This window comes from Octopus bimaculoides, chromosome 4, assembly GCF_046866305.1.
Source record: "Octopus bimaculoides isolate indiv1 chromosome 4, ASM4686630v1, whole genome shotgun sequence".
NCBI lineage: Eukaryota > Metazoa > Mollusca > Cephalopoda > Octopoda > Octopodidae > Octopus > Octopus bimaculoides.
In genome coordinates, this window is record NC_142931.1 from 149,499,248 (window position 1) to 149,523,405 (window position 24,158).

At 43.8% G+C, this 24,158-nt stretch overlaps 1 long non-coding RNA gene across 3 annotated transcripts; it reads left to right on the forward strand.

Annotated features, from left to right (window-relative positions):
* Positions 1-3,183: 3,183 nt before the first annotated feature.
* LOC149136423 (uncharacterized) lies at positions 3,184-13,495 on the forward strand. 3 transcript variants are annotated; one of them, XR_016241729.1, is made up of 3 exons: positions 3,184-3,301; positions 7,132-7,237; positions 7,721-13,495. It is a non-coding gene; the product is annotated as an uncharacterized LOC149136423 (long non-coding RNA). The 3 variants fall into 3 exon arrangements; XR_016241731.1 differs by lacking the exon at positions 3,184-3,301 and adding an exon at positions 6,174-6,317; XR_016241730.1 differs by lacking the exon at positions 3,184-3,301 and adding an exon at positions 6,174-6,218.
* Positions 13,496-24,158: the final 10,663 nt, after the last annotated feature.

Sequence of the window (24,158 nt, forward strand, 5' to 3'; positions counted from 1 at the left end):
ACGCACGTACTTTCAAATTCCGATCGAACCGTGCAGAGGGAGACCAAAAGGACGCACGTACGTTCGAATTCCACTCGAACGGTGCAGAGGGAGGCCGAACGAACGCATGTACGTTCGATTTCCGCTCGAACGGTGCAGAGAGAAGCTTAACGGACTCACGTACTTTCGAATTCCGCTCGAACCGTGCAGAATGAGGGCGAACGGACGTAAGTACGTATGAATTTAGCTCGAACGGTGCAGAGGCAGGCCGAATGAACTCATGTACGTTCGAATTCCGCTCGAACGGTGCAGAGAGTCGCCGAACGGACGCACGAACGTTCGAATTCCGCTCAAACGGTGCAGAATGAGGACGAACGGACGTACGTACGTTCGAATTCAGCTCGAACGGTGTAGAGGGAGGCCGAATGGACGCATGTACGTTCGAATTGCTCTCGAACGGTGCAGAGGGTCGCCGAACGGACGCACGTACGTTCGTATTGCGCTCGAACGGTGCAGAGAGAAGCCTAACGGGCTCACGTACTTTCGAATTCCGCTTGAACGGTGCAGAGGGAGGCCGAATGGACGCTCGTACGTTCGAATTCCGCTCGAACGGAGCAGAATGAGGACGAACGAACGCACGTACGTTCGAATTATGCCCGAACGGTGCAGAGGTAGGCCGAATATGCACGTACGTTCGAATTGCACTAGAACGGTGCAGAGGGAGGCCGAATGGACGGACGTATGATCGAATTCCGATCGAACGGTGCAGAGGGAGGCCAAAAGGACGCACGTACGTTCGAATTGCGCTCAAACGGTGGAGGGGGCCGAACGGACGCACGTACGTTCGAATTCCGCTCAAACGGTGCAGAGGGATGCCGAACGGACGCACGAACGTTCGAATTCGACTCGAACGGTGCAGAATGATGACGAACGGACGTACGTACGTTCGAATTCAGCTCGAACCGTGCAGAGGGAGGCCGAATGGACGCATGTACGTTCGAATTGCGCTCGAACGGTGGAGGGGAACGAACAGACGCACGTACGTTCGAATTCCGCTCGAACGGTGCAGAGGGAGGGCGAACGGACGCACGAACGTTCTAATTCGACTCGAACGGTGCAGAATGAGGACGAACGGACGCAAGTACGTTCGAATTCAGCTCGAACGCTGCAGATGGAGGCAGAATGAACGCATGTACGTTCGAATTGCGCTCGAACAGTGCAGATGGAGGCCGAATGGACGCATGTACGTTCAAATTGCGCTCGAACAGTGCAGAGAGTCGCCGATCGGATGCACGTACGTTCGTATTGCGCTCGAACGGTGAGGCGGGAGGCCGAAAGGACGCACGTATGTTCGAATTCCGCTCGAACGGTGAGGAGAGAAGCCTAACGGACGCAAGTATTTTTGAATTCCGCTCGAACGGTGCAGAGGGAGGCCGAATGGACGCACGTACGTTCGAAATCCGCTCGAACGGTGCAGAATGAGGACGAACGGACGGACGTACGTTCGAATTCCGCTTGAGCGGTGCAGAGAGAAGCCTAACGGACTCACGTCTACATGGCCAGTGTGCAATTTTTTGGTCCCCGACTTTATGGCCAGTGTTCAATTTTTGGTCCCCGTCTTCATGGCCACTGTGCGATTTTTGGTCCCGTCTTTATGGCCAGTGTTCAATTATTCGTCCCCGACTTTATGGCAAGTTTTCAATTTTTGGTCCCCGTCTTTATGGCCAGTGTGCAATTTTTGATCCCCGACTTTATGGCCAGTGTTCAATTATTCGTCCCCGACTTTATGGCCAGTGTTCAATTTTTGGTCCCCGACTTTATGGCCAGTGTGCCATTTTTGATCCCCCATTTTATGGCCAGTGTTCGATTTTTGGTCCCCGACTTTATGGCAAGTGTTCAATTTTTGGTCCCCGTCTTTATGGCCAGTGTGCAATTATTCATACCCGACTTTATCGCCAGTGTTGAATTTCTGGTCCTCGACTTTTTGGCCAGTGTCCGAATTTGTTTCCCGACTTTATGGCCAGTGTACATGTTCGGTCCCCGTCTTTATGGCCAGCATGCGATTTTTGGTCCCCGACTTTATGGCCAGTGTGCGATTTTTGGTCCCCGTCTATATGGCCAGTGTGCAATATTTTGGTCCCCGACTTCATGGCAAGTGTGCGATTTTTGATCCCCCATTTTTTGGCCAGTATTCAATTTTTGGTCCCCGACTTCATGGCCAGTGTACAATTTTTGGTCCCCGACTTCATGGCCAGTGTGCAATTATTGGTCCCCGACTTTATGGCCAGTGTGCGATTTTTGTTCCCGACTTTATGGCCAGTGTTCAATTTTTGGTCCCTGACTATATATATACAGGTAGATGAAGGTATGTACATACATGTACGTACATATGCATATACTCATATATTATTTGTATTTTATTGAAGGAATCCGCGTTCTTCCTATCAAGTTCACAGGTGCCCTTAACTCAGTCAGACCCATTAAACTTCACTTTTTCCGGGATAACACTTAACCCTTCCCCCTTTCATCTCCTAATCATTTGGTTACCCTGTTGTCTCTCTCTCTACCTGACAACGACACGTTGGCGCCGCAAGAACGTGCACCCCACTGGCTATGCAAACAGGCTAATGTATGTTCCCCCTGATCAGAAAGATAGTTCATTGCTGGGAAATCTATTTACAATTGAGTGGACTGCAGCAATATGAAATGAAGTGTTTTGCTCAAGAATACAATGTACTGCTCAGTATGGGAATTGAACCCACAATCTAGCCACTGTGAGTGCAACACCCTAACCACTAGGCTCCATACCTTCACACACACACACACACACACACACACACACACACACACACACACACACACACACACACATGTGTACATATCCATAGACGTACATATGTATGGCAATCATTTTAATATCTGTTTTCCATGCTAGCATGGGTGCGATGTATATATATTTGATGATTTTTTAAATTTACTTCTAGATCCCATTCATGTCTTAACCCTTACCTATTGCTCAAATAAGGGATCTCTTATTCTAATCGTTTATTCATTAACAGGGAAAACGATAACAATCTAATCGCTCATAGCTAAAAAATTGTCAGAGACAGCAAATGTAAACACACGAAGTATTGAATAGAAGCTGTAATTAAGGCGAAGGTGGGAGAATGTTTTGGTTCTGTCCGGAGTCCGTCCGGACGGAAGCGCGGATGGGAGCATGCGCAATGGTGAGCGGAAGAGGTCAGAGGGCAATTGGATGTCATGGAGGTAGGACGAGTTTACAACGAAGAGAAGAAAACCTTCCCCTCCAGATTGTTGACAGGTAAGAAGAAAAGCTCATTTCCCCTTGTTTTTTTAATGTCAACCCTCCTGTTTCTTAATTTCCCCTTCATACCACAACACACACGTTTTTGTGAGAAGCAGAGGAGTGTTTATAATCCGTAAATAACTTATACTGAAAAAAAAAAAAGAACAAAAACAAAACAAGAATACATTCTGGCATTTTAAATGAAGATTTCCAAGAGTCTCTTCTTCACAATTCATTTAATCTACCAAAACCTCGCCCTTGCCTCAGCTTCCTATCATCTTTTGATTTGTTTTATTTCTTTCATCATTTTTCAACGACGACATCGGGTATTTTCTGTACCCGAAATGGGAGAAGAAGAAGAAATCTAATGGACTGTGTTTGCTTGATTGTTGTTTCTGTCTGTTTTTATGTATTTATGCGTTATAGATATAACGAAATCGTGCCAGCAATGTCTCATTTTAAACTAGAAGAAAAAAAAGCCTTACAGATTTATTCTCACCTGCTTCAGGTGTGTATGTAAAATGCAGAAAACAATCGAAGTTTTATGCATCAAATGCATCTATTTTCAGTGCATCTGTTCGAGTTTAGTTGATACAACAGAGACAATGCTTTTATGAATTTCATAAAATGCGTGAAGGCAGTAATTATTATATTGTTTAATAAATACATAAAAACAAAACAGGACGAGACACGTAAAACAAAACAGGACGAGACAGAGAGTGCGTAACGAAGCTGGCGCGGATGGGGCTTTGATTAATTTAGATCAGTCTAAAGCCTTCGATAGGGTCGACCATCGATACCTGGCAGCTGTTCTCAAGGTAGCTGGTTTCGGTCCGGTCTTCCGCGCGTGGATAGCTGCTTTATACAGCGGCATCTGCTCGGTCATACGGGTGAACGGCCATCTATCGGAATCGTTCAACATCTCGCGTTCGGTTCGCCAAGGGTGTCCTCTCTCCTCCCTTCTGTATGTATTGACTCTCGAGCCATTACTGCGGAAGTTGGAGGCTTTGAGGGGCGTCCCGCGTGATCTGGGATGTGGAAGGAGCGCGTCTGCCTATGCCGACGACGTTACCGTGATGGTGTCGAGCCACAGGCATATTGACCTGATTGGCGAGACACTAAACGAATATGAAGCGGTGACAGGTGCGAAAATTAACGCGGAAAAGTCAATGGGCTTGCAACTAGGCACCTGGAGGGGCAAGTCCATGCCGTCCAACAGCGTCGTAGGGCGCTGGACAGACGGACCCGTTAAACTACTCGGGGTCTGGTTCGGTCCGGACCTCCAGTTGGAGAAAAACTGGGAAGAAGTGACGAACAGGGTGGCCAACCTCACCCAGAAATGGGCTGAGAGGAAGCTCTCCTTGAAAGGTCGAGCGGAGGTAGCGAATGCGTACATCGCATCCGTCATCTATTACCGTTTGACCGTCGTCCCTTGTCCCGACCGCTTGTTAACCAAGATAGTACGCTTGCTCTTCAACTTTTTGTGGAAGGGTCAGGTACCACTGGTCAGGCGCTCCATCTTCTGTCAACAGCCGCTGAACGGAGGCCTTGGCATGCCGTGGTTGCTGATGCGCAAACATGCGCTCAGGCTACGACATCTCAAGCGTTTCGTGGACGGTGAACAGGTGTGGTCGCCTTTCGTCAGACGCGATTTTCCGCAGCTCGTTTCTTTAACAGAGCTGCAATCCTGGATCAAACGTAGACCGAGAAAGGGCGCTTGGCACCTCGAGTGCCGCCAAGCTCTCACCGCCCTCAGTCAGGCGGGCAGTGCGATCGGTAGTAGCTCCACTCTAGCGTTATATAGAGGGTTAGTGGGAGAAAAGTGCGACGACGTTCTCGGGGAAACTCTAGGCGTCGAGGATAATCAGCTAAGCAGTCTGTTCAGGAGAACTTTCGGGCCGGGGCCCATGGATAATTTCCAAAGGTCCCTCGCCTGGCAGTGCTACCGAGGTGCGCTACCTGTTCGAGATAAACTCTACCGACATGGAAGTGCCGTCAACTGGGCCTGCCCGAGGTGCGCTCAGGACGACGAAACCGTTCTGCACGCACTCGTCCAGTGCCCGAGCATTGCTGACCTGTGGGTCTATATCGAACAGCTACTGTCACGTGTAGGACGGATCCGGCTATCAGCTGGATCCATCGTGAGAATTGACCCGCCGACCTCCTTTAACCAGGAGGGCAAGGCAATTTTCCTATGCTTAGTGGCTGTAGCGAAAGAGGTGATATGGTGGACCCGTTTGAAAGGGCTAAAGACAGACACTTTCCTCTTTGGCCAAGGCCTCATCAACTTTTTCAAGTTCCACTTGAAAAGAAAGATGAGAGTAGAGAGGGAAGTGCTGTTTCATAGCAAATTCGTTGAAAGATGGGTGACTGTTGGAAAAATGGCCAGTATAAACGGATCAATTCTGAGAATACACCTGTAGAAAAAAAGAAGGTAATGTAAAAGGAGAAAGGGCTCTATACCCCTTTCTTATTTTTTCTGACCAGGCTCCCGTGGTTTTATGGGTTTTTCCACGTGTAACCTTTCCTTTTTCGAAGCGCCTCCCCCTTTGGGAGTTCTACTTATTTATTTATCTATTTATTTATTATATCTTTCTCCGTTTTCTTCCTCTGTTCAGACGAACTTTCCTACCTTTTCGGACAAAACCTTTTGTAACCTTCGTCCTGTCTTTGTCCTTATATGTTTTTAATTGATATTAGCCCTTGTGGCCAATAAAACGAATTAATTATTATTATTATTTCTCAGCTAACACCCTATACTTCGGTTTTACACTGATTAACGCTAACATAAGGATACTAATATATAAGTGTTATATGGACTGTTGGATATGTTGTTCGTCTGAGTTCCTTGTTTCATTGTTGTCTTGTGAGACTGTCGAAGTAGAATGTCATTGATAGATATGGCGGACTTGTTTATTTACAACGAACTTCGGTGAGTGCTTTTTTTGTGAAATGGCCCCTTTTTTTGTGAAATGGCCCTCACTTGCTTCGAAACATATATGTAAGGACTGACCATGTAACATCTTAGCTCGTAAGTTACCCCACAATTTCGTTTTTGTCTTGCTACTTAATGTTTTATTATGTTCTCCCTTATGAGAAACAAGTGATAATTCCAGCTACCCTTTCTTTTTTTTGCTCCATTTGTTATTATGCATATACTTATATATTATTTGCATTTTATTGAAGGAATCCCCGTTCTTCCTATCAAGTTCATAGGTGCCCTTAACTCAGTCAGACCCATTAAACTTCACTTTTCCCACCCCTTTTTCCGGGATAACACTTAACCCCTCCCCTTTTCATCTCCTAATTACGTGGTTACCCTGTTGTCCACTTCTACCTGACAACGACACGTCAACAGCTGATTTTAAAGGAAGGAGATAATTTGACTTCACTAACTATTTCAGAAGAGGTGCGCATTGCCTAATTACTAAACACTCAAATGGTTCAGTGTTTTTAATTCTGGTGACTTTCGCTTATTGGCGCCTCAGAGATGTTCTTGATCTGCGCGGGATTTGGCTGCTATTTCTCGCTGTGGAAGACAGGTGTCTATGATCTGTGCGTGATTTGGCAGCTGTTTCTAGCGATGTAGATGTCTCCAACGACTAGAACTCTAGAGCCTCAAGAGATTACTTTACTTGCTGTTAGTTTCAACAACAACCACTGGCTTCCAGTCCGGCTATTTGCAGAGACTGAATTAGTGGTTAACAGTAATCCAGGTGTCCTGTTTCTATTACTCCTTCCTTTACCATTTGTAGTCACCATGTTTCTTATAGAAAACCTTTGAAAGACCACCCATACTACCTTTACACAGAAACTTAAGTAAGATCAATATTTCTAATACACAGTTTGTCAACATCAGTTGCTGAGATGTCCAGAAGAAAATGAAACAAAGTGTTTCGGCCAGAAGCAACTCAAGTGGAGGTCTCCGATGAAATTTCCCAGCTCGTTCAGGTATGGTAGTATGTTATTGCAATTTGCAATTCGTTTTCTTTCTGAATGTCAAGTTTTATTGACTTCTCTTTCTTTACTAACATTGAAAATGGTTTGATATGGTATTTTACTCACTTATTTAAAAAAAAACAAAAAAAACATCCAAAGCTTTATTATTTTTTGTTGTTGTTGTTTCATTTCCACACAGCAGAAATGTTAGAAGGTAAGTTTCTATTTAAAAACCTGATATATATATATAAAAAAAAAAAAAAAGTCTCACATTTTATGAATCTTTATAACTGATTGTGAATATTGGTGTGGTTGTACCCCCGCCCCCTCTGTTAAACTTTAAATCACTGTGAAATAGGAAGTTAGTATTGTAGAACAAAGATCAGTTTGATCAGATATGTTGGTATCAAAACGGTGTAGAGTTTCTTTTTCTTTTCTTTTTTTCTTTTGTTGGTTTGTAATATTTTAAGCCACTTCACTGAATTTCCTTTGCAGATTCATAGCTTGTTGAGAGCCTCCGAGAAATGTGCTGTTGGTAAGACCAAACTCAAACGAGTGCTCATCTCCATAGCCGGTGTGTCCACACTTGTTCTCAAAGGAAATTCCGAGTTGACTGCAGAGACCTGCAATGGCTGCTAATATTTTTAGAGATTCAGGACGATTTTTGTCTCTTGATATTTGTGTTATTTTTTTGAGTCCTGTATCTATTTTGTCCTTGTCTGCATGAGTGGCTCTGTGGTTAAGAAGTTTGCTTCACAACCACATGGGCTGACCAAAACTTTCAGAGTGGATTTGCTAGATGGAAACTGAAAAAAAAAACTCATATATATATGTGTGTGTGTGTGTATATATATATATGTATATAGATATAGATATATACACACACACGTGTGGTTATGTACAAGGAGTGAGAGTGAACGAGTAGACAGGCATGAAGAAGCATTGGAGATTGATTTGCAGTGCTGCTCATGGGGGTTGTTAATTGATGATGGTGACTTTGTATGGGGTGTCTCTCCCCCCACCCCCACCCACTCCACTAGTACCAAGACCACCATCATTCACCCTAATTTTAAAATGTTTTTAAAACTTGCATATATGCGCACGGCCTGTTATTAATTATGGGTTGAATGACATCACGTAAAGTTTGATAATTAAAAAAATTTTTTTGGGTGTTGAAAATTTTTATGAATTTATGTTCTGCAAATATCTTGTACAATTATGCAAGTCCCACCCCCCATAAACCCCTGTGGATCCTCAAATTAGATTTAAATGGTATCGATCCCAGTAGGAATGAAAAGGGCATTGCTGGAATTTTTGCATAGATTTCAGAGGTATGTAAATGATAAATTGTTTTGATAACATAATTATCTGTTAGTAAATATCTTTTCCTTACACACACACACACACACACACAAACAAACTACCTTTATCCTGTGAGGTGTTGAAATTTAAAATTTTTTATTTTATTTTATGTTTTAGTTATTTTAGAACTTCAGACTTTTTTTTTCTATAATTCTATTTATATAAATTACCATATTGTGTGACGTTTGGGCTTGTAGAGACTGCAGTATATTTTTGCTTACAAAGAATAGTCCTACAAAAATGAAAGTAAATTACATGTTACCAATTCTTTTAATCCTGCCACCTCTGTTTACCATTCTTGTATACTTTGAAATGGACTTTGTCTCTGTAAAAATTTTTTGTTTACTCTGTATGTTTTCTTCCTTTGGCAACAATTTCTCAAAGATCAATTTAATTTTTCAATCGAACATTAGATCTGCAGGTGACTTGCCTGAACTGATATTTAGAATTTATTTAGCATTTCGTCATTGCCTAATTTTTTTTTTCTCTCTAGCACTTGCTTCAAAGTATCTACAAATCATTCTGCTTGCCCATTTGACCCTGGGTGGTAGGGCGGAGTAAACGTGTGCTTGATTGCATGCATTTTATACAATTTCTTGAACTCATCCTGTAAATTATGTTCCATTGTCCGATACTGTGGTGTCTGGAACATTGTATTGAGCAAAAAAGTTCATGCAGGAACTTTGCTACCTTCGCAGTAGGTTGACCGCACCTACATACTTCCGGTCACATGGTAAGGCTATCAACAATGTAGTAGGCACCATTCACTGGTCCAGTGTAGTCTATATGTACTCTGGACAATGGACTCAGGCCATGATTGGTATTTGTGGTGCCTTGGCTGCTGGCACACAACCTCTACAAGATTTTACCAAATTTTCAATGTCCTTGTCCAGTGTCGGCCAAGACGCATAACTCCTTGTCAAAGCTTTCATTCTCGACATCCCCAGGTGTCCACTACGAAATTCATGTAATATCTGTTTCTGTAGGGCAGTTGGTACCACCACAGCCTTTCCTCAGCTTCAATGTCCCAGGCTTTGGGATTGATGTCGGTCAGTTTTAGGCTTTGCCTCAGCTGATCCTTGTATCAGTGGCATGGATGGCCACACAGTGGTCACCGGATAAAATCTGACGCAGTAGCTTGATTTCTTTCATTCTTGCGTTTGTGGCCTGTCCATTTGATAGCCTCGATGCTATTGTTTTAATTTCATATTTAGATCACATGTTTTTGGTTTCTTTTTACAATTATATTTTCATGTTTTTGAATTCCGGATGGATTTGACGAGAGCCCCTTTGACTCTATCCACATTTTCTGTTTTTGGTTTTCCTTCAGCATCTAATATGATTGTCTTTTCTGTTCTTGAAGATATTTTATAAGGTCCTATATAACAAGGACCTAACGAATGAGGAGTGATTTCTTTATTACCCACAAGGGGGCCAGTGGGGACATATAACAATTAGAAAAAAAACAAACTTATGATAAAAATGAATGATAATGAAAATGAGCTACTTTATTTCATTATATTGGCTATGAAAGCTGTACATAGATGGAGTAGCTGCAGGCTGGACAAAGACATTGATGAGATGAATGATGAACACGATGATATTAATGGGAGAAGGCAGAAGTCACCCACCGAACTCTGCTTGTCTAAAACATTGTTCTTTTATAATTTACATATTTGAGGCAATAAACCTCTTAGCACAGTTTCTTATTGGACTGAAGCTCCTTACAATGAGGTACTAAGCCTCTTACTGCAGACGACACCATGTCCTTAAAATGAAGCACCTGCCTCTTACAACTCTTCTCATGGGCCACATGCCCCTTCAGTATGAGGCACTCATCCTCTTACAATCTTCCGACCCAAAGTGCCACTTAGGCACTCCAACAGTGCCACGATCGAAAGCACAATATATCCTCAGGGAAGGAGTCCATTCAGGCTATGTCTCCTCCCTTGACAAACCCTGTAAAAAAGCTCTCCCAACGCCTCCTCTCACCTTCCGGAGAAAACCCAATATTGTTCCTCTATTTGTTCGAGGCTACAACTTCCTCCGTCGGTGGCACAATTCCCACCGACGGGACTTTGGAACATGCCAGCAGTGTGTATTAGCAATCGTTTTGTTTGGCCAGGACATACTTTCATGGGTTACTCTGTTTCTCTGGCACGAAAAGAGTCTGGTAAAACCAGTGGAGATGTCACGGCAAATGTATTGGAATCAACTGAAATTGCAATGCAGAAAAATTTGATTTACCTTTTTCCAAAGCAGACCCTGAGCAGTTTAAGGGGGCCTTTCATCAAACGATGCTGTTGGGAGGCATTGACCTGCCCCTGCAGGTGCCAAGTTGCAAGCCCGACTGATTTAGGCTGGTTGACTTTTGCCCCTGCCACTGCTTCATATTTTTTTTAATGGGGTCTTCTTCACGAGGTCGCTGCCCTTCATCAGACACGAGGATGGTGACTTCATCCACATATGCAGTTGCTCCCTTACCATAACGTAGATCATGCGGTCTTCCTCCACAGTCCCCAACCTCCGCAGCAGTGGCTCAAGTTCTAATACATGCAGAAGCAGCAACAGGGGGCAGCCCTGGCAAATTTAATGCTTGATTGCGAATGGCTTTGAGAAGAGACCATTCACCTGGATGACTGATTCGATCAATGATATACATAGCATTGATCCAGCCATGGAAAGTCGAGCCCAGTCTGACCCCCACCAGATACCGATGGTCAACCGTATCGAATGCTTTAGACTGGTCTAAATTCACCAGTGCCCCACCCTTGCCAGGAATTTTTCCTACCTGCTCTATGGTGTAGCAAATGAGGTGAAGTTTGTCGTAGCAACTGGAAAAAGGGATCTGCTTGCATCATGATGAGAAGATGCTGTAAGGAAAGTATTTCCCAGCAGCGAAGACCAGACCTGAGTCAATCAGAAACAGCCAGAATCATCTTCCTTAAACATTGCTGGATAAAATTTGCTAAGTTGAGGCAGAAATCTAGGGCAGTGAAAGATGAAACATTGGTAAAAAAATGAAGCCAAGAAAGTGATGCAGTTGTTGGTGGGGGTCAATGAAGGCAGGTCCTTAGGAGTCACAGTTTTGGTAGGGTGCCATCTTCTTCGTTTGTTTTACTATCGACTCTCAGTTTGCTGAGGGGTAATGTTGTAAAACGTGATAAATCTTTTTTGAATACTTCAAAGGTTAATCCCAAATAAGGGAGCCAAACTATTAAAGGAGTCTCAATATGGTAGAGGTCTGATGGATTTAATTGGTGAATCCTCTTCAATTCACAATTTACCATCTTAAAGAAGAACATATTGGGCAATGTGGTTCTGGGTTCTTTACATTTAAGAATTCCTTCTGGCTGAAGGAATTTAATCCTGGGTCTCTGTTTAGTGAAGTTGCGCCTGAGACTAAAGAGTAGCAACATTTACACAGACCCCACTTCTGTCTAATGATAGACATTCAAATGCAGTGAAACACTCAGTTTCTTTTAGTGATTTGTGTGTTTGTTTTTTTGGATTACAACTTAGAAACCATTTGCACAGAATTTGGTAGCTCTGTCTTACAATGTCGAAGGGATTGTTATGCTTGATAATTTCCAGGTCAATAGTTTTAATTCCTAAGAAAATACCAGCTTGCTACCAATTACTTCCTAACTGATGTGCCACCTTCAGGAGATGCTTCTCTTCCAGGTTTTGAGAACCAACTTACTGGTTGTGAATCAGTCTGTACTTTCTTGTCCTCAACCTTTGCAGATTCAACTGTCTGTGATGTCGTCAGGACCTCCTCCATACACGTTGGAGTCTCAACTGCCACTGTTTGAACTTGCTTCTCTTCAATCTTTGGAGTCTCAACTTGCTATGGTTTCCTTTCTGATGTAGGTGCCAACGTGGGATTCTTATAAGTAGTTGGCACCCTAGACATCATTTCAGAGGAATTTTGGAAAAGCATTCCCCACAAATCACAACATGACCACAGGGATAGAATTTCATGTTGTATTTCTTTACTTCACACAACCTACATGGTGCCTGTGCTGTGAATAATAGCTTTAATTTGTCTTTCAACTTTGCATTTTTAAGTGGAGTTAATTCTCTTGCTTTTAAAGTAAAAATTTCCACTCTCGTGGACTAGATAACTAGCAACCACCACACCAGAGAGCCTTTCTCTATTTCGCATGTTGAGCTTCCTGCAGTACTTAACTAAAATGGTCAAGTGTTCCTCCTCAGAATGAAACACTTTCTTTACAGCAAGGTGCAGACAGTTGTTGCCTTCTTTGTTCACAGCGTTTACGTCTGCACAAAAAAACTTCTTTTTAAAAAAATGAGATTTTTAAATCCACACCATACCTAATATCACTTTTAAATGTCAAGTCATACCCTAATTCAAACACAACTATGCTTTCCCATTGGACACCTCTTAAACTTCCTATGAGAAAGAATCACTTTGTGCTGATAGAAGTAAATGAGAAAGAGTTATTATATATTATTATTATTCATAATTTACATTTGTTTTCTTATGGTAATCATAAATATAATAAAAAATAGCACAAATAAATAAATAGTTGATATACTGGAAATTCTTTCTTTCGAATATGTAGAGGCATATTTATATAATAAATATTGATCTACGTTATAATTGTTTTTTTTACGTGTTTTAACTTTGTTTTTTTTTATGTATTTGAATTCTCATTGCAAATACTCTTAAACATACGGATTTCGAACCAATATTTTGTGATTTAGCATTCCTTGAACATAGAATTTCATGTGTCTTTTTGAAATATTGTACTCAAGTGGCTTATGTACAGAGATATGTATTGTTTATCAATCAAATATTGTATATAAGTCAAAACAAATTGTTGGCTTTGTCTTTTTCAAAAATTTTTATATTATAATGTAAATAAATTGTTAGATTGTCAATTGTATTTTTCTATTTAATTTATTATTTGTAATTTATACTCCTATGTCTGTGGTATTCAACTGCTGTACCTGTGAACTGGATGTTTTACACTCCATATAATTTTTTTTCTTTTGTTACATTATATATATATATACACACACACACACACACACACACACACACACGTAAAAAGAACCCTTCATGTGTCGTTGATGCCAGTGTTGCCTGACTGTTTCCATGCCAGTGGCAAGGAAAAAGCATTCTAGCGTGGCCGTTGCCAGTGCCGCCTGAATGGCTCCTGTGCCAGTGGAATATAAAAAGCACCCACTACACTCTCATAGTGGTTCATGTTAGAAAGGGCATCCAGCCGTAGAAACCTTGCCAGATCAGATTGGAGCCTGGTGCAGCCTCCTGGCTTGCCAGCCCTCAGTCAAACCATCCAACCGACTCAGTGAGAACAAAGTCTGGCTGACCAGCTAGAACCTTGGTCAGAGGGAGAAATGAAGTTTACTGTCAGCAACTGTGAGGCAACGTCCTACAACTCTCATCATCATCATCGTTTAACGTCCGCTTTCCATGCTAGCATGGGTTGGACGATTTGACTGAGGACTGGTGAAACCGGATGGCAACACCAGGCTCCAATCTAATTTGGCAGAGTTTCTACAGCTGCATGCCCTTCCTAACGCCGACCACTCAGAGAGTGTAGTGGGTGCTTTTACGTGTCACCCGCACAAAGGCCAGTCAGGCGGTACTGGCAATGGCCACGCTCGAAATGGTGTCTTTTATGTGCCACCTGCACAAGAGCCAGTCCAGGGGCACTGGCAACGATCTCGCTCGAAAATTCTATGAAGGCCAGTCAGGTGGTACTGGCAACGGCCATGCTCAAAATGGTGCATCTTATGTGCCACCCGCACAAGAGCCAGTCCAGGGGCACTGGCAACGATCTCACTTGGCTTGCTGGGTCTTCTCACACGCAGCACATTTCCAAAGGTTTCGGTCAGTAGTCATCGCCTCGGTGAGGCCCAATGTTCGAAGGTCTTGCCTCACCACCTCAGCCCAGGTCTTCCTGGGCCTACCTCTTCCACGGGTTCCCTCAATTGTTAGGGTGTGGCACTTTTTCACGCAGCTATCCTCATCCATCCTCACCACATGTCCATACCAGCGCAATCGTCTCTCTTGCACACCACAACTGATGCTTCTTATGTTCAGCTTTTCTCTCAAGATACTTACACTCTGACGGGTATGCACACTCACATTACACATCCAACGGAGCACACTGGCTTCATTCCTTGCGGGCTTACGCATGTCCTCAGCAGTCACAGCCCATGTTTCACTGCCATGTAGCATGGCTGTTCGTACACAAGCGTCATATAGTCTGCCTTTTACTCTGGGTGAGAGTCCCTTTGTTGCCAGCAGAGGTAAGGGCTCTCTAAACTTTGCCCAGGCTATTCTTATTCTAGCAGCTACACTTTCAGCGCACCCACCCCCACTACTAACTTGGTCACCCAGATAGCGGAAGCTATCGACTACCTCTAGTTTTTCTCCCTGGAATGAGATAGAAGTTGTTTCCTGTTTGTTTACAGTGTTTATTGCACCTGAACATCTGCCACATACAAAAACTAACTTCCTAGTTAACTTGCCTTTGATATTGCTGCACCTCTTATGTGTCCATAGCTTGCACCGGGTACATCTTATAGAGTTACTACCTACACCTTTTCTACATACTGAGCAGGACCATCTACCTGAAGGGGTTTGTGTTTTATCTACCTTCCTACTTATTAGGATTTTGGTTTTAGCTAGGTTGACTCTAAGGCCCTTCTATTCTAGTCCTTGCTTCCACACCTGAAACTTCTCCTCTAGTTCTGATAGTGACTCCGCAATTAGTGCAAGGTCATCAGCATAGAGGAGCTCCCAGGGGCAACCTGTCTTGAATTCCTCTGTGATCGCCTGGAGGACTATGAAAAATAGGAGGGGGCTGAGGACGGAACCTTGGTGGACCCCTACCTCTACCCGGAATTCATTACTGTACTCATTTCCAACCCTCACCTTACTGGCAGCATCTCTGTACATGACTCGCACAGCTCTCACTAACCATTCTTCTATCCCAAGTTTCCTCATTGACCACCAGATAAGGGATCGGGGGGACCCTGTCAAAGGCTTTCTCCATGTCAACGAAAGCCAGGTACAGAGCTTTATCCTTGGCTAGGTATTTCTCCTGCAACTGTCTCACTAGAAATAAGGCATCAGTAGTGCTTTTACCTGGCATGAACCCAAACTGCATCTCATCTAAATTGATTCGCTCCCTAATTATTTGGGCTATGACCCTCTCTGTAACTTTCATAACCTGATCTAACAGCTTGATGCCTCTGTAGTTATTTGTATCTAAAGCGTCACCTTTACCTTTGTAGCAGTTGAATATGATGCTGCTACACCAGTCATTGGGTATGACTCCTTCGTGTATCACCTGGTTCGTAATACGGGTGACTAGGCTGTAGCCAACACTGCCAGATATTTTGAGCATCTCTGCAGTGATTCCTGATGGGCCGGGGGCTTTCCCTGTCTTCATACTCTTAATTTCTTTATCTACCCTGGTACTGCCAACTCGGATAGCTGGTCCCTCTGTTGGATCGACATACGCTAGGCTCTCTTTCTCCCATTCATTCTCTTTATTATGCAATCTATAACTTTATTAAGCAATCTATCACTATTCTCTCTCCTACACTGTCTTGCAACACGAAATACCTCAAGTCTTTGGTCCTCACGGCGCAGAACATTGGCAAATATTTTCTTATCTGCTTCCCCTCTGGCTAAATAAACCTGTCGCCTAGCTTCCCTTCTGGCAGATTGGTACAATCCCAATACATACATATATACATAGATAAGAGAGTAGGGTGTGATTTGAGGGAGATTTGGTTGCTATTTCTAGCAGGTCTAGCTACCACGTAGAGGTCTCCCTCATTGGCTCATACATACATATATACATAGATAAGAGAGTAGGGTGTGATTTGAGGGAGATTTGGTTGCTATTTCTAGCATGTCTAGCTACCATGTAGAGGCCTCCCTTATTGGCTCATACATATATACATAGATAAGAGAGTAGGGTGTGATTTGAGGGAGATTTGGTTGCTATTTCTAGCAGGTCCAGCTACCATGTAGAGGCCTCCCTCATTGGCTCATACATATATACATAGATAAGACAGTAGGATGTGATTTTGAGAGAGATTTGGCTGTTATTTCTATCAAACCTAGCTATCACGTAGTGGTCTCCCTAATCAGTTCATACATATTTACATAGATAAGTGAGTAGGGTGTTATTTGAAGATTTGGCTGCTATTTCTAGCCAGAAAGCATGTATTTATGCTTTGGGTTGCCATATCTATGCAGTTTCTGATCAACTGGTCGAATTGGAGTTATCTCCCTTGCTATATAAGTTTAAATTAGCAAAACCACACAGGGAGATTTTGTTTGCCAATTGCATGGATAATCAGAGTTAATCAAAATCCTTCTACTGCCGCTAATTACATAAGTGGGACCCTATTGTACCTGTTTCATAATAGGGTATTGTTCTTTATAGTATATACTCAGTAATATACTAACTTGTAACTCTACTTAGTAGAGTGGCTGTTGAATCACTGAACTGGAAACTGACTGGAAACTGACTGAATCCTCGAACAGATCGGACTCACGCAGCAGTAGTCATACATCTAAATGTACACACACACACACACACACACACACACATACTAATTTGACTGCAGCCATGCTGGAGCACCGCCTTTAGTCGAATGAATCGACCCCAGGACGTATTGTTTGTAAGCCTTGTCGTGAATCTATTGATTTCTTTTCTCGAAGACTGGGGGTGGGGGTTATTTCTCAACCCCACAGGGATAAAAGCAAAGCTGACTTCAGCAAGGTTTGAACTCACACAACAGAAAGCTTCCTCAATTACTACAAGACATACACAAACTCTTTGTAGAAAATGAAATTTTAGGAACACTTTCTCTTCACCCCCCCCCCCCTTGTCTTCCTCTCGTTGTCTCTTTCTCTCACTCTCTCTCTCTTTCCCTCTATTTCTTTCTCGCTTTCTAATGTGTGCAAATGTGTATCTTTCTCTCTCCAAAGCTCTGTCTGTCTGCCTGTCTGTCTCTCTCTCTCTGTCTGTCTGTCTGCCTGCCTGTCTGTCTGTCTGTCTGTCTGCCTGCCTGTCTGCCTGTCTGTCTGTCTGCCTGCCTGTCTGTCTGTCTGTCTGTCTCTCTCTCTCCCTCTCATTACCTCCCACCTCACCCTCTTCACTTCTACCATTCGTTCTTCCTTCTGTTCTGGAATCTTCTAAATCTTCCTCTCCCTTCTTCAACCATTCCATTCGCACGTCTGCCTACTGCCCCCTCTCTCTCTCTATCTATCTATCTATCTATCTATCTATCTGTTTGTCTGTCTGTCCGTCCGTCCCTCCCTCTAGATAGCAAATAACATGTATAGGTAGACTGATAGACAGATAGACAGAGAGAGAGAGAGATAAATAAATTTATAGACAGAGGGAGGGAGAGAGATAGACAGATAGATGCTCCTTCTCTTCCTCCCCTTCCCCCTCCCACTCTCTAATATTACGTCATTACATCTCTTTCCTCTGGTTCTTATCTCTTTTCTCTTCATTGTTTCTTTCTCAGTTTTGCATTACACCTCCTCCTCCTCCACCCATTCTCTTTTTCTCTTCCTCTCTCTGTTATACTACGTCATTTCTTGTTATGTCTCTCTCTCTCTCTCTCTCTCTCTCTCGTATTCTTTCTTCTCCCCTTTTCCCTCCACCCTTTCTTTCTGTCTGTCTGTATTCCTCCTCCTCCTCCTTCCTGTTGCCTTTTCTCACTCTGTCTTTCTCTCTTGTGCCATGCTCCCTTTCTCTCTTTACCCCTCTCTCTCTCTCTCTCTCTTTCTCTCTGTCACTTACTCCTCCCCCTCCTCCTCCTCCTCCTCCTCCTCCTTTGCACGATTGGCGAAACGTCATTAAAATCCGACCCTGGGGAAGGCGGCGACCGGGCAGAACGTTCTGAGTTCAAATTCCGCCGAGGTCGACTTTGCTTTTCATCCATTCGGGGTCGATAAATCAAGTACCAGTTGCGTACTGGGATCGATCTAATCGACTGACCCCTTCCTCCAAAATTTCGGTCCTTGTGCCTAGAGTAGAAACGGATATCTAACCGTAGGGTCATCACTTTCTGTGCAGGTTCCAAGGCTCCGTTCCAGCTACGACCATCCCGTGTGTTTCATGTTTATTTTATATCTAGTTCCACCCTTGTTCAGTGAGATCCTACCTGTTCTTCGGACGCTGGTGTAAATTGAGACTGATTTGGCTGCTATGTTTAGTAAACCCAACTTCCTAACCTTTCATCCTCAGACACAAAGTCTCCTCCTCAAATGCCCCCTGCCCTAATTCCTTGTCTTGTGAATTACTTGGTGCCACCTTAAAAGCATTCAGTCCACACTGTGAAGTGGTTGTCATCTCTAAGGGCGTCCAGCAGTAAAAAACGAACGGAATGTTATATTAATTAACAAATGACAGGAATTACATAATTAACCTCATTAGCTAATGGCTGTTTTTGCTATTAGGAACAGCAAGGTCAGTGCTGAGTATGTCTGTAACAGCCTATTAGCTCCTTCCTTTGGATCCGGGTTGACACGTGGGTGTGTGAAAATCATCTCGTAGGACAAGGTCCTCTCCCTGGCTGATCTGCTGAGGAAGATGCAAGTCTGGTGAGCAAGCCACCTTGTTCGAATGGCTGACATGTGACACCCCCAAGAGACTCGTTTACAGGGAATTGGCAGAAAGCAAGTTGCTTGCAAAGTGGACAGAAAAAGTGCTTCAAGGATACACACAAGGCTTCACTGGGGATCTCAGAGATCGACCCTGACACCTGGGAAACGCAAGGACAAGACTACCCCAGTCTGGCAAAGCTGTACCAACAGAGGTGACGCATTTTATGAACAGAACAGGAATGCCAGGGATTCAAAATGCAAACTACACAAGTTGAGAACCAACTTGTTGCCCTCAATGCCAGTTGACCACCGATGGCTGACCTGCAGCAAAAGCCTTCAGAACATGGATCGGACTGATTGGTCACAGCCTGACCCTGTGATGTCCTTGGTCAGTGTCAACAATGACCAACAAATAATCCTTAGGGTGCCAAATAGGAGTAGATTGCCTTGTAGTTTTGATACTGACTCTCCGGCTCTGAGTTCAATTCCCATTGACGACAATTTTGCCTTTTTCATCTTTATGGGGGACCAATAATGGGGCCAAGTCTTCTCTCTCCTTTCTCTTTCTCTCTCTTTCACTCCCTCCCTCCCTTTCTTCTTCTCCCCCCCCCCCACCACATCGGAAATCAACTGTGTTCAGGAATTGGGAAGAACAGGTTCTGCTCTAACGAGATCCCCAAGCCATGCTGCATGTGTCAATGAGGTTCCTCGACTTCTGATGGAGTCAAGGGTCCAACATAAACGATTAATTACTACCACCAACACCACCACATCACTCCACCCACACCACCACACCTACTGTTGTTCTCCATCATTCCATTGAGTCTCTATGTGGTTGCTTAACAGCTAGAAATAGCAGCCAAAATCTACATCAAGTGTTGAAGATAGAAGGTAGTGTGGCAGCTATTTCTATGTGAGACAATGTGGTTCTGGGCTCCCTGTACATTAGATAAAATGTAGTCTTAAATACACTATGCCTGAATAAAAGATGGGATGGTCACATCTGGAACATCTTTGATCATAGGTCTGTCTGGATCAGGACTGACCTGGGGTTAAACAACAACTATAGCCACTAATTCTATACAATTTTGATAATGTGGTTCTGGGCTCCCTGCGGCACATTAGATGATGTAGTCCTAGATACACTATGTCTCAATAATAGATGGGATGGTCACAGATGGAACATCTTTGATCGTAGGTCTCGCTGCCAGATCGGGACTGACCTGCGGCTAAACAATTACCACCACCGCCATCATCATCATCATCGTCATCGTCGTCAGACGAGTTTCTAGAATTCCATGGCGTAAAAGTACCACCACTACTACTACTACTACTACTACTACTACTACTACTGTCAGTCTGTTGGCTGTTACCGCCACCACTGCTACTATTACTACTACTGCTACTATTACTACTGCTGCAACTACTACTACTACTACTACTACAGCATCATCGCTATCATCATCATCGTCGTCGTCATCAAAAATATCAGTTTTTCCCCATTTAATTCTGTTCCAGAATGTTCCACGTCGTAAAACAAACAAAAAAACACTTCCACCGCCATCGCCACCATCGCCACCATCATCGTCGTCGTCGTCGTAATCGTCATCACCATCGCCACCCCTGCCGCCATCAGCATCATCATCATCTAAAATGTCAGCATCGTATTCCATGTATAAATACCACCACCACCACCACCACTACTGTTACTACTATCAGCCTACTGTCTGTACTACTACTACTACTACTACCACCTTCCCCTTCCTTCTCCCACAGACGCTAACATCATCATCACCATCACTCCGCCGCCGCCGCCTTCGCCGCCACTCTTATTATTACACGACATATTTACGTGGTCGGATGTGGTTGTCTGCTAAAAATAGCAGCCGAATCTCGGTGTTTTGCCTTTAGAAACCAAGAAAAAAACGAAGGATATCTCTGTCGTCCTCTCCTCCACGGGATGGTCGCTTTTGGAACCGCTTTTTTTTATCGTAAATAGGATAAGAACTGTCTGCTTACGCGCTCCACGACAGGCCTAGGGCTAAACTACTGTTGCAGTTTGGGCTGCAGTATCAATATCTGCGACGACCACCACCAGCACTGGCGCTTATACCAACGTAAACACGACTACTACAGCTGTACTGTATCATCTACTACTATTACTACTACTAATACTAATACTACCTCTACACCACCGCCACAACCACACTACTACCACTAGCACTACAGCACAAACTACAACACTAATTCATCAAGGCACACCAACACGTTTATCCTACTACTACTTCTACTACAACAACATATACTGCTACACGGGAACTAACCACTTTAAACTTACCACCCTCTACTACATCCTATACACTGTGTCATAGCTTTCATGTTTGTCAGTGAAAACCACCACATAAACACTACCACCAACACCACCAACACCGCTACTACCTCCGAAGCCGTTACTAACACCGCTACCGCTATCACCGCTTCTACTACTACCAATACCAACATTTCTACTGCTACTATAACCCGCACTGCATTGTTTCTGTCCCACCCACACATTCGTGGTCTGTGACTAGAAACACCACTAGTACCACTACCGACACTGCACTACTCCCGCCAATACCGTCGCTGCTGCTACTACTACTACTACAGGATTTTAAGAAAACGGTATAGCTTAGTACATAGTATAGCTGTTGTGGTCACCACATTGCACTAGCACCAACACCACTACCAATACACCTCTACTGTTACCACTGCTATACCGCGACTCATACTGTAACACAGATCTGTGTGGATTTACCCGTGACCATCACTACTGAAAGGATTGTATTGTCATCATCACCACAACCAGTGCTACTATCACCTTAGCTTCGACGACTGCTTTGCTGCAGCACATACTGTCATTACCACTACTGCTACTGCTACAGTAGCTGCTGCAGTGTGGACAACCCAACTGTGACCATCATTCTATAAAAAGCACAACATTACTACTACTACTACTTGTACAGTGTGGACAGTCCAGCTGTGACCACCACCCCATAGAAAGGACCACTCGATTCTGTAACCTTAACTGCGATATGTTGAATCTGGTTTTCTGTAAGTAATGTTGTTTGTGTGGTAGTATGAGGGGTGGTGGTTTGTGTGGTAGTATGTAGGTGGTGGGGGTAGTAGTTGATGTGGTAGTGTTGTTGTGGTTGCTGTGGTTAGGGTTAGGGTCGGAAGTAGTTCTGTCTTCTGTAATCAATTTTACTCCCATTTAAAGACGTTGCTATTTAACCCTGGGCTGGTTCACTTCAGGTGCTTCTCTGATCACATATTTCTGCCATGACCATCACTCATATATACGTATATACGCACACACACACACACACACACACACACACGTACTTGTATATATATATATATACATATCTATCTTTCTATCTATCTATCTGTGTGTAACGAAATAGAAGGGGATATAGCATCATACAACGTGGAAGACAATTGGAGATTTCTGCGGGACAACCTGTTGAAAGCCACCGACCAGATTTGTGGGTGGTGTAAGGTCCCCTCCCAACCCAGAGTAACGTGGTGGTGGAACAAGGAGGTAGACAGGGCTATTAGACAAAAGAAACAGGCTTGGAAGGACTGGAAGAACGGTGGTAGCAGGGAATTGTACCAATGTGCCAGAAGGGAGGCTAGGCGACAGGTTTATTTAGCCAGAGGGGAAGCAGATAAGGAAAGATTTGCCAATGTTCTGCGCCGTGAGGACCAAAGACTCGAGGTATTTGGTGTTGCAAGACAGTGTAGGAGAGAGAATAGTGATGTTGTAGGAGAGAAATGTGTTCGCATGGATGATGGTACGCTTGCATTAAATGAGGATGCAAAGAAAGAGGTCTGGAGATGCCACTACGATAGATTGCTTAATAAAGAGAATGAATGGGAGAAAGAGAGCCTGCCTTATGTCGACCCAATAGAGGGACCAGCTATCCGAGTTGATAGTACCAGGGTAGATAAAGCAATTAAGAGTATGAAGACTGGGAAAGCCCCCGGCCCATCAGGAATCACTGCAGAGATGCTCAAAATATCTGGCAGTGTTGGCTATAGCCTAGTCACCCGTATTACGAACCAGGTGATACACGAAGGAGTCATACCCAATGACTGGTGTAGCAGCATCATAGTCAACTGCTACAAAGGTAAAGGGGACGCTTTAGATACAAATAATTACAGAGGCATCAAGCTGTTAGATCAGGTTATGAAAGTTACAGAGAGGGTCATAGCCCAACTAATTAGGGAGCGAATCAATTTAGATGAGATGCAGTTTGGGTTCGTGCCAGGTAAAAGCACTACTGATGCCTTATTTCTAGTGAGACAGTTGCAGGAGAAATACCTAGCTAAGGATAAACCTCTGTACCTGGCTTTCGTTGACATGGAGAAAGCCTTTGACAGGGTCCCCCGATCCCTTATCTGGTGGTCAATGAGGAAACTTGGGATAGAAGAATGGTTAGTGAGAGCTGTGCGAGCCATGTACAGAGATGCTGCCAGTAAGGTGAGGGTTGGAAATGAGTACAGCAATGAATTCCGGGTAGAGGTAGGGGTCCACCAAGGTTCCGTCCTCAGCCCCCTATTATTTACCATAGTCCTCCAGGCAATCACAGAGGAGTTCAAGACAGGTTGCCCCTGGGAGCTCCTCTATGCTGATGACCTTGCCCTAATTGCGGAGTCACTATCAGAACTAGAGGAGAAGTTTCAGGTGTGGAAGCAAGGTCTAGAATTGAAGGGCCTTAGAGTCAACCTAGCTAAAACCAAAATCCTAATAAGTAGGAAGGTAGATAAAACACAAACCCCTTCAGGTAGATGGCCCTGCTCAGTATGTAGAAAAGGAGTAGGTAGTAACTCTATAAGATGTACCCGGTGCAAGCTATGGACACATAAGAGGTGCAGCAACATCAAAGGCAG